This window comes from Pinus tabuliformis, chromosome 8 (genome assembly GCF_031772625.1).
Source record: "Pinus tabuliformis cultivar Carrire ecotype Pingquan chromosome 8, CPIR1, whole genome shotgun sequence".
NCBI lineage: Eukaryota > Viridiplantae > Streptophyta > Pinopsida > Pinales > Pinaceae > Pinus > Pinus tabuliformis.
This window is the reverse complement of record NC_142294.1, coordinates 901935748-901953385: the sequence shown is the minus strand read 5'-3', so window position 1 is coordinate 901953385 and position 17638 is coordinate 901935748.

Genomic DNA, 17638 nt, shown 5'->3' with positions numbered 1-17638 from the left:
GTTTTGTTGTGGATCATGTAGGATTGCCTTACCCTTTAAGGAAGTTGATCTGGTACTAGTCCTCCTTACATAGGTGATTGGCGACTTAGGGGAAGGAATTTTGTCTCTTGGTGTAGGGGAATATTCAATCTCAATAGGAATTTTTGTTGATATTTGTGGCTTCCCTTTTTTGATTCTTGTGCTCTTTCTTGTTCTGAAATATAGTGGGGCTTTCCTCCTTCTTTTCCCATTTTTTCCCTTCTTCCCTTTCTGTTTCAATTCCTTCTTCCTCTCTGTTTTTATTATCTCCTTCCTCTTGTTTTCTTACTCATCTCCACCAGTTTCTTCCTTAGTTTCCTCCTCTATTCCATCATCATCCTCCTTCTCTTCTCCCTCTTCTTCTTTTGCTTCATCATGTTCCTCCGTATCAATTTCTTCTTTATCCATCTCATCCTTATCTAGCTCTGTATCTTCTTCTTCTTGTTTTTCTTCCTCCTCACTGATAGAGGGACTAACATCATAAGTGAGGGTTTTGATGTCATCCTCTACTAGCAAGTCTCTGAAGACTGACCATGTTATAGGGATTCTAAGGTTTTGGAGGGCATTCTTAATGAGGATCCTGATCAACCCATGGTGAGCCAATTGTTGGGAATTCCCTTCCTTTACTTTCTTTCTCGAGTCTATGAGTGATTGCATCATGAAATAGGGTATGTTGAGTCTTTGGTGAACTGGTGTTTCTACCCCAAATCTTAGTTCTTCAAGGATCCTAAAATGGTAGCCATAAACAACACTATATCTACCCACACATGAGATGTATTTGATGAGTTGGTAGCCTACCTCACTCCATGGGTATGGCAGACTGTCCCTCCTTACTCCATTTTTGTCCTCTATGGGTTCTTCACCTTCTAAAAAGAATTTCCTTTTTGCCACCATATTGTCTCCTTTGTCTTCTTTTCTCCATGGAATTCCTAAGGGAAGTGTGGTGACCCTACTGATGAGCTCTAGGCTGAGATCTATAGTGATGCCTCTAACTAAAATAGTGGCATGGATTCTATTGTGTGGAGTGAGGGAATGAGAAAATTCTTGAGCCAACTAATCATCATACCCTGTGAATTTTTCGAAAAACCCCATCTAGTTGTGTCATGTAAAGATTTGAAGCACTTGGGGGTGTTGTTGTATCCTCACAGTGTTTCTGGGTTCTCTCCTATTAAATCCTCTTGTCATCTTTGTTGTGAGGCTTTGAGGAGAAAATTAGAGGGTTGAAACAAAAATTTTAAATTCAGGAGAAAGACAGAGTTTACTATGTATGTAATTTACCTCCCACAATTGCTAAATTCACTGTATTTTAGAGAATTTCTAGTTCATTTGCCTTTAAATGGGGATGGATTTTTATAGCCTACCTCTTCAGAATGGTGGCAATTGACAATCCCTGTGATATACCCTCTTGAACTCTTCTCTGCCTATCTTGTAGACTATGTCTGTGTATCTTGTAGACTGATCATGTAGAATGTATCATGTAGACTCTTCTTGTAGGAATTACTGTGCATGCTCCTGTAGGAATTCTCTTGTAAAACGATGGATCTTTGCTTCTAATGGGTGGCCAAAGTTACGAGAGTGACTTGAGTGAGGGAGTTTCGAGAAGGTGAAATGCATGAATGCATGCAAATGATGTTTTATTTCCCTTTATGGTGCTTTGGGGTGAGGTGGTGTGCTGGTAGCAGAGGTACGTTGCCATTTTTGGACCGTTGGTCCCCACTACCACTTCATCATTTCCCACTCCTCGTAATTAGTGTGGAGCGATAAAAAGGTGTCTTTTAAACTCCTAATTACCTCACATTAATTGTCAACCCAGGGACGACTTTTTATTTCAAGAGTGTACTCTGTCTGAGGCGGCTATTTACTTAAGAGTAATGTTTTGCAGTATAGTGCTTAAAACCCATAAGTAAATGAATGCTTGAAACAAAATCTAATTGGAACAGCAAGGAACTGAAATGTTCTAAACTAAATCATTCATTCAAACAACCATCAATCGAGGATATAGTAGCAATAACTCATTCCTCTAGAAATTGATGGAATAGAGTATGGACCATGGATCTGGGAGCATGGTAGCGTCTGCTGAGGCTCACGACAGCCTTGGACCTTCTCTCACACCAAAGCAATAAATGCAAGGAAATGGAATGGCAGCAAGTAAAAATGAAATAACAAAAGGAAATAGAACAGCAGTAAATGAAACATCAATCAAAAGAACTACATCTCGCGAGTCAAAACCAACTTACTCACATTCTGCAATAAAATAACAATCTTCAAAAGCAATTCCAATGAACTTTACTTTATGAGACGATATTCACAAATGAATTATGGAACAACATTTATCATATTTACACAACACACTTATTATAGCAATCTGATGTTTCCAAAGAACATGACTTCCGTTTCCAAATGAAATAATATTACTTTCGGGTTCCCACGAATAAGAGTTCAAAATGAATCCAATAGCAATATTTAATATGAAAGCTCTGTAACAGAAACAATCGGTTTAAATAGTGAACATGTAATCAACTCCGAAAAGATTCATTACGCAACATAGAGTCACTTACATAAACTTCCTGAATAAAACCATTAATGAATTAGTCGTAACAGAGCGTTGAACAGCATATAACAAATATATCAGATCACTAAACTATATAAACAATCCACACATGAAAAGATATCATACAGCAGCAATTGTAAAGATATGATACACAATAGCAGCAGCGTACTCCACCAGAGGCTGGGCCCTTAGCCGCCAGCGGATGCTGCGGGATTACTTCAGAATGAGAAAAATGAACAGCAACTCCCAATTCATTTATTAATCAGCCAATTGTGGAATCATTACAACAGAAAAAGCTACAGCATGCAACAATCCGTATCCTATCATGAATAATCCACCATCATTGTCCATCATTTCTCTATCATTCTTCCATCATACAAATCCTCCCCTCTCTGATCTTTGTTCTCATTTAAATAGAGAAAGATCAGAGAGCATATATAATTACAACATGATTTGTTTTACAAATTTGGGTTGATTCTAACCAGATGATCAACAAGAAAATATATTCCCTCTCATCTTTTCAACAAAAGCAAGACGAATTTGGGTTTACAGCTGAGATTTGAAGGGCGGCCGCAACTGCAAATCTGAGAAAATCGTGCTCAAAGAACCCTGCGTTTCTCCCTGTACAAGCCAAATTTGGGCAAGCTGTTCTTTAAGAAGATAATTGGGCCCGTTATGGACAAAACCCATGTTCCGGATTTTCCAAATTCGTCTTCATTTTCTCAAAATCTCAACCGCAAAAATGTCACTCCTTAAACCAGCGAATTTCTGAGTTGGCAGATTTAAAAATCAAATCTTCAATCTGGAAGTTACCTTGGAGGCTAAAAATGGTGAATAATGTTATAACCAACTTATTAGAACTATCATTGGTAAAATAATGCATAATCATCAATTTATTAGAAATAAAGGAGAATAAATAATATTTACTCATGAGAGCATAAATAATTAATAAAATGGATTTAAATGATAAATTATAATAAATGGCATGATGAAGAATGGTAGAAATGGGTGGAATAAACATTCACAAGTGACAATAATAATGGCATATTAACGACTCAACAATTAGCTCCCACCTCATAGATCCGTAGTTAACCACTTCTTGTCGTACTCCTCCTCTGTCTTTGAGTTGACTACAACCACATGTGGGAGGACACCCAGTTTTGCATGTGATGACTGAATGAAGATGGCCAAGTTAACTGGCCTCCTTTTTACTTATAAACTTGTTGAAAATAGCAACAAGAAATGACAAAAATAGAATCCAGAATATTCCAATTTTAATTTTTCCTTGAATTAAAATGGAATTTAGTCTCACCAGCTGCTTGGAAATAATCAATTAATTCATTATGGATTAATTAGTTGGAGAAATTCAACTTAGAAGTCTTCTGTAGTCATGCAATATTTATCCCTTAATTAAGGAGATAAGATTGAGTTATATTTGAGTTGTAATTAGTTAATTGTGTTAACTGAGTTAAGTCCAGTTAAATTAGTTCCAAACTATTTGAGGAACAAATTGTGAGTTATCAGTCAGTTGATGCATGCATGCACTAAACCAATGTACTCCAGATAACTGAAGATTCCCTCATCAGAAACTCATGCATGTCTATTCTTAGAAAGACCCAGTTGAGCTAAAAGTCAAGGAAAGTGTACTATCAGTTGCATGTGTTTTCCTATAAAGGAAACTCATGCATCCAGTCAAGGTAAGTTTCCTTGAGGATTGCGCAGTTCTGACAGTGTGTTGGAGTAGTGTTCCACTGGGTGAAGGAGATCATCCTAGAGGAACTTCACAAGGAAATAGGAGCTTGGAGGGCAGAGGAGAAGGCTTGCAAGAAGCCATGTTTTCCCGTGAGCATCCAGGAGGATTATACTGAGAGCTAGCTAGCTGTGAGAGCTAAGGCTTTATATAATCTCTATGTATTTCCACCTTGTATGATAATATAGATAGTGGGGTTTTTAGCTGAGGCTTTTCCCAAAGTATTTTCATGTGTCTTGGATAATTGATTCTTCTTTTTCTGGTTATATGTGTTTAACTTGATCTTGCTCAATATTTAAACTTCCACAAATTGATAGTAGAAGTAGATTATAGTATTTTTCTTTGGTATATTGCATTATCGGGTTAATCTACAGTCAGATTTTCTACATAGGCCTCAGAGTGAGATTTGTAGAGAATTTGCGGAATTTCTAAATGGTATCAGAGCCAAGTTGATCTGTAGAGAAATTTCTACATGGTATCAGAGCTAGTTGATCTCTAGAGAAATTTCTACATGGTATCAGAACCTAGTTTATTAGAGCTATGAACAGTATACAGAGAAGATAATACGAAGTTTGATGTTTGAGGTTGTAGGTGCAAATCGAATTCATATCATACTTCAATTGAGATGGGACATTATGCGACTAATTGCCCATCGAAGAAGTCCAAGAAGGAACCCTAGGAAGGATCGGAAGGTGAGGCATCAGCCTCTCAGTTCGAAATGGACTTTACCCTCATTAGATGCATGGTTTCATCGATGATGGGTTGTGTTTGGTATCTTGACAGTGGAGCCTCATTCCACATGACCGACGATAAAAGTTTATTTAGTGCCTTGGAGGAGAAAGACCTCAAGATGTGCATAGAGATGGGTGACGAAGAAAGGTATAGTGTTTCAGGAGTGGGTAGGGTTTCTTTTAAGAGGGAGCATGGAGCTCCTATCACCTTGACTAATGTGAAGTATGTGCCTGGACTGAAGAAGAACTTGGTATCGGTCGTGATGTTGGAAGAAAAAGGCTACGATGTTGTCTTCAGTAAAGGAAATGCGTTCCTTAGACACATCACCACGAGACAGGTGAAATAGATCAGTTCACGAGTTAAGAGTCTATATGCTCTTAAGGTTCAAGATGCATGCAAAGCCATGAGGAGCAAGGAAAATGTTAGAGACTTGGTGGTTGAGAGGGAGAGTAAATTACCTCTCAACATGCAGTCCTAGAAGAAGTCTCAGACAATTATGGAGGAGATACAATTGGAGAAGAAGAGAGGAGACCGAGTGAAGAGATCCACTCATGCAGATACCTCCATTAGGGGAGAATTCCAATCCAAGTGGGCAGAGAGATCACATGCAGCCATACCTCTAGGTGTGAGGTGGGGCGATGTGAAATGATAATCTTATGAAGACTGAAATTGGGAAGGGTCCATTGAGAGTTTTATCTCATGGATCATACCTTGCTACAGGAGCCCAATGTACATAGTAGCGAGAGGAATCAGTGGGATTGATGCAGTTAGAGATCAAAGTGACAGAGGATAGAGCAGTTAGATACTAAAGAGTGCAGAGAAGGATTGACAACAGTGCAGAAAGGTAGAGTCAGCCAAAGCGCAAAGTTTTCAGTTGACAGAGGCAATAACAGTCAAAGACTTTGATGACAGATGCATCATACTGATTCAGGTTGGATGTTTTTCTTGTTTCTGGAGTTGTTGGAGCAACACAATTAGAGATAAGTGTTTCATGCATAACATTCTAAAGGTTCACAATTGGGATTGAATTGAATTCCTTTCTTGTTGAGAGGGAGTATTGAAAATAACAACAAGAAATGATAAAAATAGAATCCAGAATATTCCAATTTTTAATTTTTCCTTGAATTAAAATTGAATTTAGTCTCACCAGCTGCATGGAAATAATTAATTAATTCATTATGGATTAATTAGTTGGAGAAATTCAAGTTAGAAGTCTTTCTGTAGTCATGCAATAGTTATCCCTTAATTAAGGAGATAAGATTGAGTTATATTTGAGTTGTAATTATTTAACTCAATTTACTAAGTTAAATCAAGTTAAATTAGTTCCAAACTGTTTGAGGAACAAATTGTGAGTTATCAGTCAGTGGATGCATGCATGCACTCAACTAGTGTACTCTAGATAACTTAAGATTCCCTCATCAGAAACTCATGCATGTCTATTCTGAGAAAGACCCAGTTGAGCTAAAAGTCAAGGACAATGTATTATCAGTTGCATGTTTTTTCCTATAAAGGAAACTCATGCATGTAGTCAAGGTAAGGTTTGTTGAGGATTGCACAGTTCTGGCAGTGTGTTAGAGCAGTGTGTGAGAGCAGTGTTCCATTGGGTGAAGGAGATCATTCCAGATGTACTGCCCAAGGAAATAGGGGCTTGGAGGGCAGAGGAGAAGGCTTGTGAGAAGCCATGTTTGCTTGTGAGCATCCAGGAGGATTGTACTAACAGCTAGCTAGCTGTGAGAGCTAAGGCTTTGTATAATCTCTATGTATTTTGAACTTGTATGATAATACAGATAGTGGGGTTTCTAGCTGAGGCTTTCTCCAAAGTATTTTCATGTGTCTTGGATGATTGATTCTTCTTCTTCTGGTTATATGTGTTTAGCTTGATCTTGCTTAATATTTAAGCTTCCATAAATTGACAGTAGAAGTAGATTACAGTATTTTTCTTTGGTATATTGCATTATCGGGTTAATCTACAGCTAGATTTTCTACGTAGGCCTCAGAGCAAGATTTGTAGAGAATTTGCAGAATTTCTACAAAACCAACTATCTCATAACCTTCACAACTTTTTATTAAATGATGTATATGAGTGAGTGAGCAGGATACTTACCTATGGTTTTGATGCCATGTTGCAGTTTTCTAAGATCATAGGTGTTGTGTTGTTAATTTGTCGCATGGTTATTCTTCTTCCTCCTCTTGTTGTCTACTAATGGTTTCTTGGCTTTTAGAGGTGTCTATGATTGAAGATATGATTGTTGCTTCTATGGAGCTCCTGGATCATCCTAGTGAAGAACTGTAGCTGATGATTAACATTCTACGGGATAGGCTGCTATAGGATTTCCTACAGGATGTCCTGTAGCTACTTCTCCCTCAGAATTCCTTAATCATGTCACTGGTTGTGACTATGAGGATGGTACAATGAATGGATAGAGGGAGCAGGTGTGTATGTGGAGCAAGGGACATTCAGGTAATTCTCTTACTCTCCTCTGTTTTTATTCTATTTTTATTTTTTTCATAACTGGAAAAAACTGATCTCTTTTTGTTTTGAATGGTGAGTGTAGAGATGATGATAATGGATGAGGTGAGGTGTTAGATCATGTCTAGGATGAATTTTATGGACCTGAAAAACCTACCGTGTGCCCTCAGATTGATTCCTATAGGTTTTCCGGGCCACTGTAATTCCTACAGGATCATCCTGTAGGTTTTTAGGGGATCCTGTAGGAATATAAGGGATCCTGTAGAAAACACGGTCTTCTCATAAATTGAAGTACTAGAGTGGAAAAATGATAGAAATGATGGAGGGATGCATGGTAAGGAGTGGAGGAGATGGATATGTGTGAGGCAGGGTTTCCTTTGGATCCTATTTTTTCTCCTTTATTGTCTTTCTCGCCCACCTACAAATAACAATTATATATCTCTCTCTCTTTTCTTTTTTTTTGAAAAACACCTAGGCTGCCTCAGAGAGGTTTTCACCCTAGATGTTTTCCCTAGCTAACTCAAGGAAGGTTTTCACCCAGGGATCTTCTTATTCTTCTTTTTTCCTTTTTTTCATCATTGGATTGCCTCACGAGTTTTTCAACCCAAAGATGGGACTTAGGCACCTCATGGAGGTTTTCACCTGAGTCCTTATTCTTTTTTTTCCTTTTCAGTGACCTGATGAGGGAGGAGCTGGAACTTGCTCTACCATCATCGTTGTTTTATTGATATTGTCAATGAACTTTTTCTTTGATAAAGGCCTCTTGTACCTTTTCAATCAGTGTCCATTAACAAGAAATGGAATGGCTTCTTCATCTATAGTTCTGATTTGCACTGAACCATTATCATGGCATCTCTCCACCACATAAGGTCTGAGCCATCTAGTCCTTAGCTTTCTCTTGAATTCTTTATACCTAGAATCATATAACAATGCCCAATCACCCTCTTGAAATTGCTTCTCCTTAATATGTTTATCATGCCAGATCTTCCTCTGAAGTTGAACTATCTCTATATGTAGGAGGGCCTGCATTCTGAATTCACCCAAGACATTCAATTGGAACAATATTTCTTTCTATGCATGATTGAGATCCAAATATAGTTGGGTTGCCATCCTCAATGTGTTATATTCAAACTGAATGAACAACAAAGCCTTTTTCACATAGACCAGCTCATAGGGTGTAAATCCAATGGTAGTCTTCCATGTGGTATTATAGGCCCATGTGGCCTCAACTAGTCTCTCTGCCCAATCCTTCCTATTGTTGCTCACTACCTTGGTTAAGATGCCCTCCAGTGCCCTGTTGGTCACCTCCACTTGCCCATTAGCTTGTGGATGATAGGGAATGGAGGTCCTATGATTGATTTTGTGATGGCTAGGCAGTTCTTCTATTATGTTGGAGGTAAACTGGCTGCCTTGGTCTGTGACTAGCTCTCTAGGGTACCCAAATTTGTAGAATACATTCTCCCTTAGGAACTCAACCACCTTCTCCTCTGTTGCTACCTTAATTACCTTGGTTTCAGCCCACCTAGTCAAATAATCAGTGCACACAATAATGTATTGTTTTTGCTTTGAAGGAGGGTTGATAGGCCCAATGAAGTCCATGCCCCACTTGTCAAATGGCTCGAAAGTCACTTGAGGTTGAGGGACATTTCACCTCTTGGAGTAGGTTTTCTGATCACACTGACTAGTGTAATTTTCCACATCTTGATGAAAAGTGGGATAATAATAGCTTGCTTGTAACACTTTGAATGATGTTCTCTTTGTTGCAAAGTGACCTCCACAAGGCCCATCATGACAGGTCAGAAGGATTTCAAAAAATTGCTCTTCCCTTACACACCTTCTCAATATTTGATCTAGGCCAATTTTGAAAAGATTGCCTCCAATCCAGGTGAAGGGGGCGCTTTTCCTAACTATCTTGCTCTTTTCTTTGGAGGGAAAGTTTGGTGGGAACTGTGATGATACCAAATAGTTTGCTATATCAGAAAACCATGGAGAGACAACTGAAATAGCAAACAAGTGATCATCTAGTAACTGGTCATCCATCATTCCTTCTTCACCTACAGGAAGATTCATCCTAGATAAAAGGCCCGCAAAAACATTTTCTTTACCAAGCTTATCAACAATGGTTAGATCAAACTGCTGTAATAAAAGAAACAACATTATAATTCGAGCATTCACATCTGGTTTGTTAATTAAATATTTGATTTTAACATGGTCAATATGCACAAATGTTAGATAACCTATAATGTAATGCCTAAATTTGTTTAATGAATGCACAACAGCTAGGAGCTCCTTTTTGGTCATTGTATAATTTAGCTCAGCCTTTGACAAGTTCTTACTAATAAAATAGATGGCATAGGGCAGTTTCTCCTCTACTTGACCTAAGGATGTTCCTATGGATTTGTTTGAGGCATCAACATGAATATGAAAAGGCAGGGCCCAGTTTGGGCCTTGGAGAATCGATGCAGTGGTTAACTTACCCTTTAGAATGTCTAAGGCCTCTTGACAACTTTTTGACCAGATAAACTCAGAATGTTTGGCCAACAACCCAAATAAAGGAGAGGCCATCTTGTTGAACTCCTTTATGAACCTTTGGTAGTATCCATATAACCCTAAGAAACTCCTAACATCTCTCTGCTTTTGCAGAGGTGGGGCCCTTTGGATGATTGCTATTTTGTTCAGGTCCACCTACAATCCTTGCTGAGATATTGAATGACCTAGCACGATCCCTTCAGTCATTAAGAATTCATATTTTTTCTGGAGTGAGAGATAGGTTCATTTCAATATATTTGTGCAATACTTTTCCTAGGTTAGTCAGGGCTTCTTGAAAATCATAGCCATAAGGTGTAAAATCAACCATATAAATTTCCACCACATCATGCACTAATTCAGCGAAAATACTCAAGGTTGTTCTCTGGAAAGTGGCAGGAGCATTGCATAAGCCAAAAGGAAGGACCCTGTAGGCAAAAGTACCCCAAGGATAGGTGAATTTGGTCTTATCCTGGTCTTTTGGGTAGATTTGGATTTGGTTGTACCCACTGAATCCATCTAGGAAAGAAAAAAACTTTTTCCCTTCCAGGCCATCTAACACTTGGTCGATGAAGGGTAGGGGAAAATGATCCTTCTTTGTGGATTTTTTTCAACTCCCTATAATCGACATAGATCCTCCACTTACCATTTCTCTTGGGAACTAGCACTAAAGGAGAGACCCACTCACTATCAGAGATAGGGTAAATGAATCCTGCATCTAGCAGTTTTTGCAATTCTTCTTTGACTATATCTTTAAGAGCTAGATTCATCCTCCTTTGTGGTTTCCAGACCAGCTTGCAACCTTCTTTGATGTATATGTGGTGAGTACACACTGAGGGGTGTACTCCCGCCATTTCCTTGTAACTCCAAGCGAAGGCTTCTAGGTTTTTTATCAGCATGTTGCATAGCTTTTCCTCTTCGAGAGCAGAAAGAGATGGATTAATTTTCAAGGTTTTCTCCGGGCCAAATTCTATGGTTTTGACATGGAGTGGGTTGGAATCAGCCAAACCTAAGTCAATTGGATGATTGTTCTAGGTTTCCCTTACTTCTTATTCTAATGGTAATGAACCAGGAGTTGGACTTTGGAGCAGGTGTTCAATTAAGTCATCATCATCTTGTTGTCCTCCTCCTATGGTTGCTTCCAAATCATAAAGTTGGGCTTAATAAACCTCATCTTCTTCCTCCTCCTCCAACCATAAAGGTAAATCATGCTCAAGAGAAGGTTGAACAGGAGGGTATAGGACTAACTGTTTAGACATATGGCCATTCTTGATGGTCATATTCCCAGCTCTGCAGCTAATGTAAGCATCGGTTGTGGAAAACTATGTCCTGCCAAGGATGAGAGGATAACCAGTAAGTTTAGCCTTAGGCTGGAGAACTAGAAAATCTGCAGGGTACTCCCAGGAGTTAATGAATACCATCACATCCTCCACAATTCCCTCAGGGGTGACTATGAAACGGTCTGCAAGTTGCAGAATTGTTGTGGTCTTCCTTAATGACCCTTGTAGGTTGAGCTTGAGCATGGTGTCCTTGGTAATCACATTAATGGAAGCCCCAAGATCGATTAGAGTGTGTCGTATGGTGGTGCCATTGATGTGCACATCTACTATAGGGCTTCCAAGGTCCAAATATTTTAGACATATTACTTGCCCCAGCATTAAGTCGGACAACTGCCCAATGACATTAATGGTAGGGTCATTCATTTTTCTTCTTCTTGGATGCTTGAATCATTTCTCCTTAATCAACTTATTGTAAATGGGAACATCTTTTATTACCTGGAGAAGGGGGATCTTTACACATAGATTTTTCAATTCTCCCAGAAGTTCAATTTCTTTTGGGGTAGGCTGGAGTGGTTGGACTAATCTCTTAGGAAAGGGTGGATTTACTTTAAGGTTGCTTTCCTTTCTTTCTTCCTCAACCTCCCTATGTGGAGGGGGAGGTTGGTTATCTAGGAGAATTCTCCTAGATCTTAGGTTGATCTCCTGGATTTCTACAACATAAGTTGGATATGATGTCTCTCCACTATATACTTTTTGAGCCTTCCTATTGTTCGGGTTTGTGTTTGGTTGGGCAAGCATCTAGGGTTGCTTAGGTGGAGCAAAGTGTACGAGTTGTCGTTGGGGAGGTGGTGGAGGCAATAGGGCTGGAGCATTGTTGTATTGGGGCCTCCACCCCTGGAGTGGTGTATTTCCGTGAGGTTCTGGTAGAGCGTAAGGTTGAAATGACTGGCTGGCTAGCTGGGAATGATATTGAGATGCATAGGACCAAGGAGGGGGTGTAGACTAGGAAGGATGAGTAGGGGGTCCCCATGAAGGTATAGTTGTGGTTTGGTTGGGGATGTAATATGCATGGGATGACCCTTGCATGCCCTACTGGCATGGTCTAGGCCTAGGAGGTCTCCTTTGGTTGATGTAGCAAAGCTGCTCATCGACCCCTTCAGCTCCTTGATATAATGCTTTGAGTCCGGGTAAAGAAGGGCACTTATCTGTGGAGTGCTTTTCTTCACAAGCCGAACAAATATCAATACAGTTCAATGGAAATTCGTTCCTAGCATGCCTCCTAGTGCATCTAGGAGAAAAGATGGCCAAGGCTCTCTCTTCTACCTCTTGCTTCCTTTTAATGTTCATGGTGTCTAATTACAAGGAAAGGGTTTGCATCATCTCACTTTTGAAATCTTCCAGCATATTTCCAATTTCACCCTTGATGGATGAGTTGGAATATGATGTATTGGCCATAGGTTGACTACCCCTACCCTTTTTCCTGGCTACCCTAGAATGGTTTCTAAAGATAGTCTTGATATCCTTATAGGGTAATTGGTAGATATCTCCTCTTGCTAGAAAATGTAAGGTATCCATAATATCTTCACTTACTCCTTTGAGCAGGACTAGCTTTAGTGACTCAGGGTCAAGTATGCACCTGGCCCTTTTGTAACTGAGCTGGAATATTTCTGTGTAGTCCTCTAAGGATTCATCTTGGCCATGGTCATCCTGAAAATTTCTTCTCTAGTATCCTTTGACCTACAGTAGTCCCGATATTTGTTGTTAAAATCCTGTTGCATATGATCCTAGGTTGTGATGTTATCTCCAGGTAAACCCATGAACCAGCGCAATGCTACATCCTTGAGGGTAGATGGAAATACTTTTAATGTTTTCTCATCATCTGTATAGTCATAGGTTCGGCATATAATAGTAAACTCAAATAGGAAAGTGTCGAGGTCCTCTGTGGTCATGCCATGGAAATGAGGTAGGGAAGAGGGGCTTATATTCATCATCTTAGTGTCCCCGTCGGTTTCCCTGATGGAGAAGGCGTCCTCAACTCTTTCTCTATTCCCTCTGTCATTTTGGTTTTCATCCATTGGTTCAGTAGGAATGGGTTCTTCTTCTTCTTCTTCCTCTATAGGTTCTTCAAATATATCAGATTTCTCACCGAAAGGTTCCTCTAGTTCATAGACATTGAAGAAGTGAGAAAGTTGGTTGTTGGATGAACTAGGGGTATTTGGCAAGAATTTCCCTAAATTGTCCCTATTCCTACGAGGCATGAAGGAAATTTTTTTGGGTTGGTTTTTGTAAGATTTTCGTAAGCTGGAAAGTACTTTACAGAAATGAAATTGTTGATTGAATGAAAAATCACTGACAGAATGAAGAAGCTACTTGCAGAATGGAAAGGAAAGCAGATAATGAAAGATGAAAGAAAGGAAGCTACTATATTACTTTTGTAGAAGTAAACTAATGGCAGAAAATTGAAGACAATAAGTAGAAGAAAAGAAAGCAGTAGTCAAATTCTACTCAGACACCTCCCTGGCAACGATGCCAAAAAGTGATGAGCACTAGTATTGCAGCAAGGATGCTCCAACTTCTGGGCTACCAGCTTTACTTATCAACCTGAGGTTCGTACAAACTTGGAGGTGATAGTGCTATATTCACAAGTAAAAGTGAAGGTCCTGCCTGTTGTCATTGTTCATCCGGCGAGAGACCCCAGGGGTCCAAGCCAGACTTCTATAGAGTCAGAATAAGCTTGATTCTTTGATGGAAGAAGAGAAAATCTATTCTAAGATAGCTACTCTACTGCAGTAATGAGGAAAACAATATGTAATGCTAAATCACACCATATCCTAATTAACCATTTAAACAACTACGCTAAGAAAAATTTCTAAATCAACACTAACCTAGTGCTTCTATCTAAGTTACAGAAGTAAAAGAGCATCAAACCATACTAATGTTTGAGAAAGAAAACTAAACTAAATCTGTTTTCACTTTTTTGGTTCTTTTTGGTAAAATCAAGCATGCAATTTTATTTTTCTTGTGGATGTCGTAGGTGGATGGAAGGTGTTTGAGGATGGCTAAAAGGCCTATGGAGTGATTAGATGGGGTGGAAGGGTTCTACGAGGCTTTTTGTGACTTCCTAGAGGTTCCCCATCAATTAGGCCTCAAAACAGGTCGTTTCAGGAAAACCTACAAGATGTACTAGAAACCTATAGGATGATCCTGTTGGAATTACACAAAACCTATAGGATACAAGCGAGAGATAATTGTGAAATGTTGGAGGTTTTGGGAAGCTAGAAAAAGGTGTGTGATGAGTGGGATAGGGTGTTAGAAGGTCTAGGAACACTCGGGAGTCAATATCAAAGAGAAGAGATGACTAGATTCACTCAATGTGTCTAGGGAGATTTCAATGAAAAAGGACAAAAAAACTAGTGAGTGTGATGGTGGAACAAGAGATGGTTAAGGTTGGTAAGGTGGAAGATGGATGCTGGTGATGAAGATTAGACCTCCTCCTAAAGTACCTGCAGAGCTTAAAACATGTGTGTCTTTCAAGAACTATGCAACAAGATACATCTTCATAAACTAGAAAAGCATGAATCAATTTCCCATATTATTCATGAAGAAAGTGCTGAAGGAAATGAGAACATGAGTGAGATCTTATTACAAAAATAGATTAATGTAAAAAGATGACAATGAAATGAACCAAATGATGAATCAAGACAACAAACTCCAAAGCTCATGGAAGAACTAGAAATCTGTGTTTTTGGGGCTGCTGAAGGGTCTCTTCCTCAAGTCATGGTCCCAGAGGGAGGAAGTGAGGCTGAGGCACCTATTGACAACCTTGTGGTGATCCTTTTTCTCCTTGCTAACCTACTAAATTAAAGAAGGCACAAATGGAAGCAAACTAACATACAACCAATCTAATCTACACTGCTGTAATGGAAATGCAGCTACTTAGGCAAATGAACAATCAAACTATGAATCTATGCTAACATACATGTATAATAAAGAGGAGCCTTTGGCTGCTAAAGTTGGGCCCTAAACCAGGAGCTTCATCCTTTTGAGCTAACTCAGTGTTGGCTCAAAACAAAACTCATTCTTATTATCAAAACAATGGATTACATCAAAAATTGTCACAAGTCTTGCAGCTTGAAAATAGAGTAGAGTTTTACAATCAAAATTCTGAATCCTACTGAGCTTCTAGGCTCCTCTACTTATACATCTGAAGTCTATAATGACTTCCTTAAAGTTAGGGAGGCTCGACTCCGAAACTTGAGATAAACTGGTGCTTTGTCTTTCACTTGCTCAGCTGCCTTCTAGTCCTCATGATTTGGCTGTTTGGACTCCGAGCTTATGGAGGAATATTCGAATGGAGGGGCAGTAAATGAGGAGAATTTACCTCCTATAATTCCTCTCCCTTGTCCCATTCGAGTTTTGACTAAGGTCTTTGCCAAAATTCCTTGCTTTTATCCTTTAATCATGAATTAAATGCACATTGGACCAGAAAGCAAAATATCCAACCCTAACTCATCTCATAAACAAAATATAATCAAAAGTATGCAATAAGTTGTGAGAATAGTTGGTTTGACTAGGCTAGGAGGTGAATTAAGGCCCATATAATTTCCCAATGATAAGGCTCATTAGGCCTAGAGCCTCATTAGGATTCAGATTTTTTATGCAAGAGAACTAAGCATTTTCGAGTTGAAGGATTGTGGCAAAACACTGTTATGTAATTTTTTGGTATTATAATGAGAATGAGAATTTCCTTGATTCAGCACTAAGTTGACTCATAGGGCTGAAGCTCTTAGGTTAGGGCCCAACCCTAGCAACAGAGGTTCCTTTTATTGTACTTGTATGGTTAGGTTATTTGATATATTAATTATTGAATTGATTTTGGCATTCTTTCATTGCAAGTATTGGTGAGTTTGATTAGTTTTCTTCCATTTGTGCATAGATTTAGTAGTAACTTTAGAGAGATAAAGGAATACCAAAAAGGTTGATAGTAGGTGGATCTTGCCGCACTCCTCCATTTAGGGACCACGGTTTGAGGAAAAACTCCTATTCATCCCCAAAAAGACAGAATTTTGATTTCCCATGTAATTTAGGGTTTTCTGCTAATTAGGCCAACATCTTTTCAATTTTCAAGAATAGGTTTCAATTGTTATTTATGATATCTCCATATCTGTATTAGATCTCAAGGTGTCTCACAAGATCCTGCAAGTATTTCAATGCATGAACTAGGCAACTAAATGAAGGAATTATGTTTTCCTATGTTGATTGGAAATATTTTTTTTTGACATAATTCATGGGTAAATGCCAATGATGTGTGTATTTCAGGAGTTTCAATAGTGCAGGAAGATCCCATGTTAGCAGTCCTAGCCTAACCTCATCCACCCATGATCACCAAAATCCACTAAGTCCATAAACCGATTTATCATTCCATGAGAACAACTTTCCATGTTTGTTGAGAAAATCCAACCATCTTACAAACTTTGGTTTGAGTTCTGAGGAAGTCCTCGCCACTCTCTTGCCTTATTTCTTCCATCGTTCACCTTCCCTAAGCCCTATACCACCTTCGAAACCACTCTTTTTGCTTTCGGCTAGATCCTATAGGAAATACAGGGGATCCTGTAGGAGCATTAGGACATCCTGTAAGTGCATTAGGACATCCTGTAGGATGACCTATAGTGTCCTGTTTTGAGGCTGATTTGTGGAAAATGCACCCTGAAAGATACGAGAAGACCCCTGCTTGCCTCCCAATCCATTTGAACCTTCACAACCATCTCTCTCCGCACCTAACCCACCTGCCACACAACTAAGAAGAATTAACATTCATGTTTTCATAAAACAGACAAAAAGGAAAAACGTTATTGTGTTCATTCATATGCAGCAGTGAAGTGTTTGATTATCTCAAATTTCATCCTTATAATAGTTAGGATTACACATATGTTAGCTTAGAATTCTTCTGAAGCAAGATCTATTAACAAATAGTTAGTTCAGTGGTGTGTTTAAAGCATTTATTTTAGTCTTTCATTACTGTAGTAGAAATATTTCAATTCTCTCAATTAGGGTAAAATTCCCATTTCTCCATCAGTAATTAAACTTCTTCTAAATCAATAGAAGGTTGGTTTGAGAAACCTTAGTGGTCTATCACCATATTAGCAATGACAAAGAGTGGACCCATTGCATCTACCTGTGTATACAACATAATCACCTCCAAGTTTGTACGAACACCGAGTTGATAAAGTAAAGTTGGTAGCCCCAGGAGTTGCAACATTCATGCTGCAATACTGGTGCTCATCAAGGCCCAGTCACCTTCTTGAAACAAT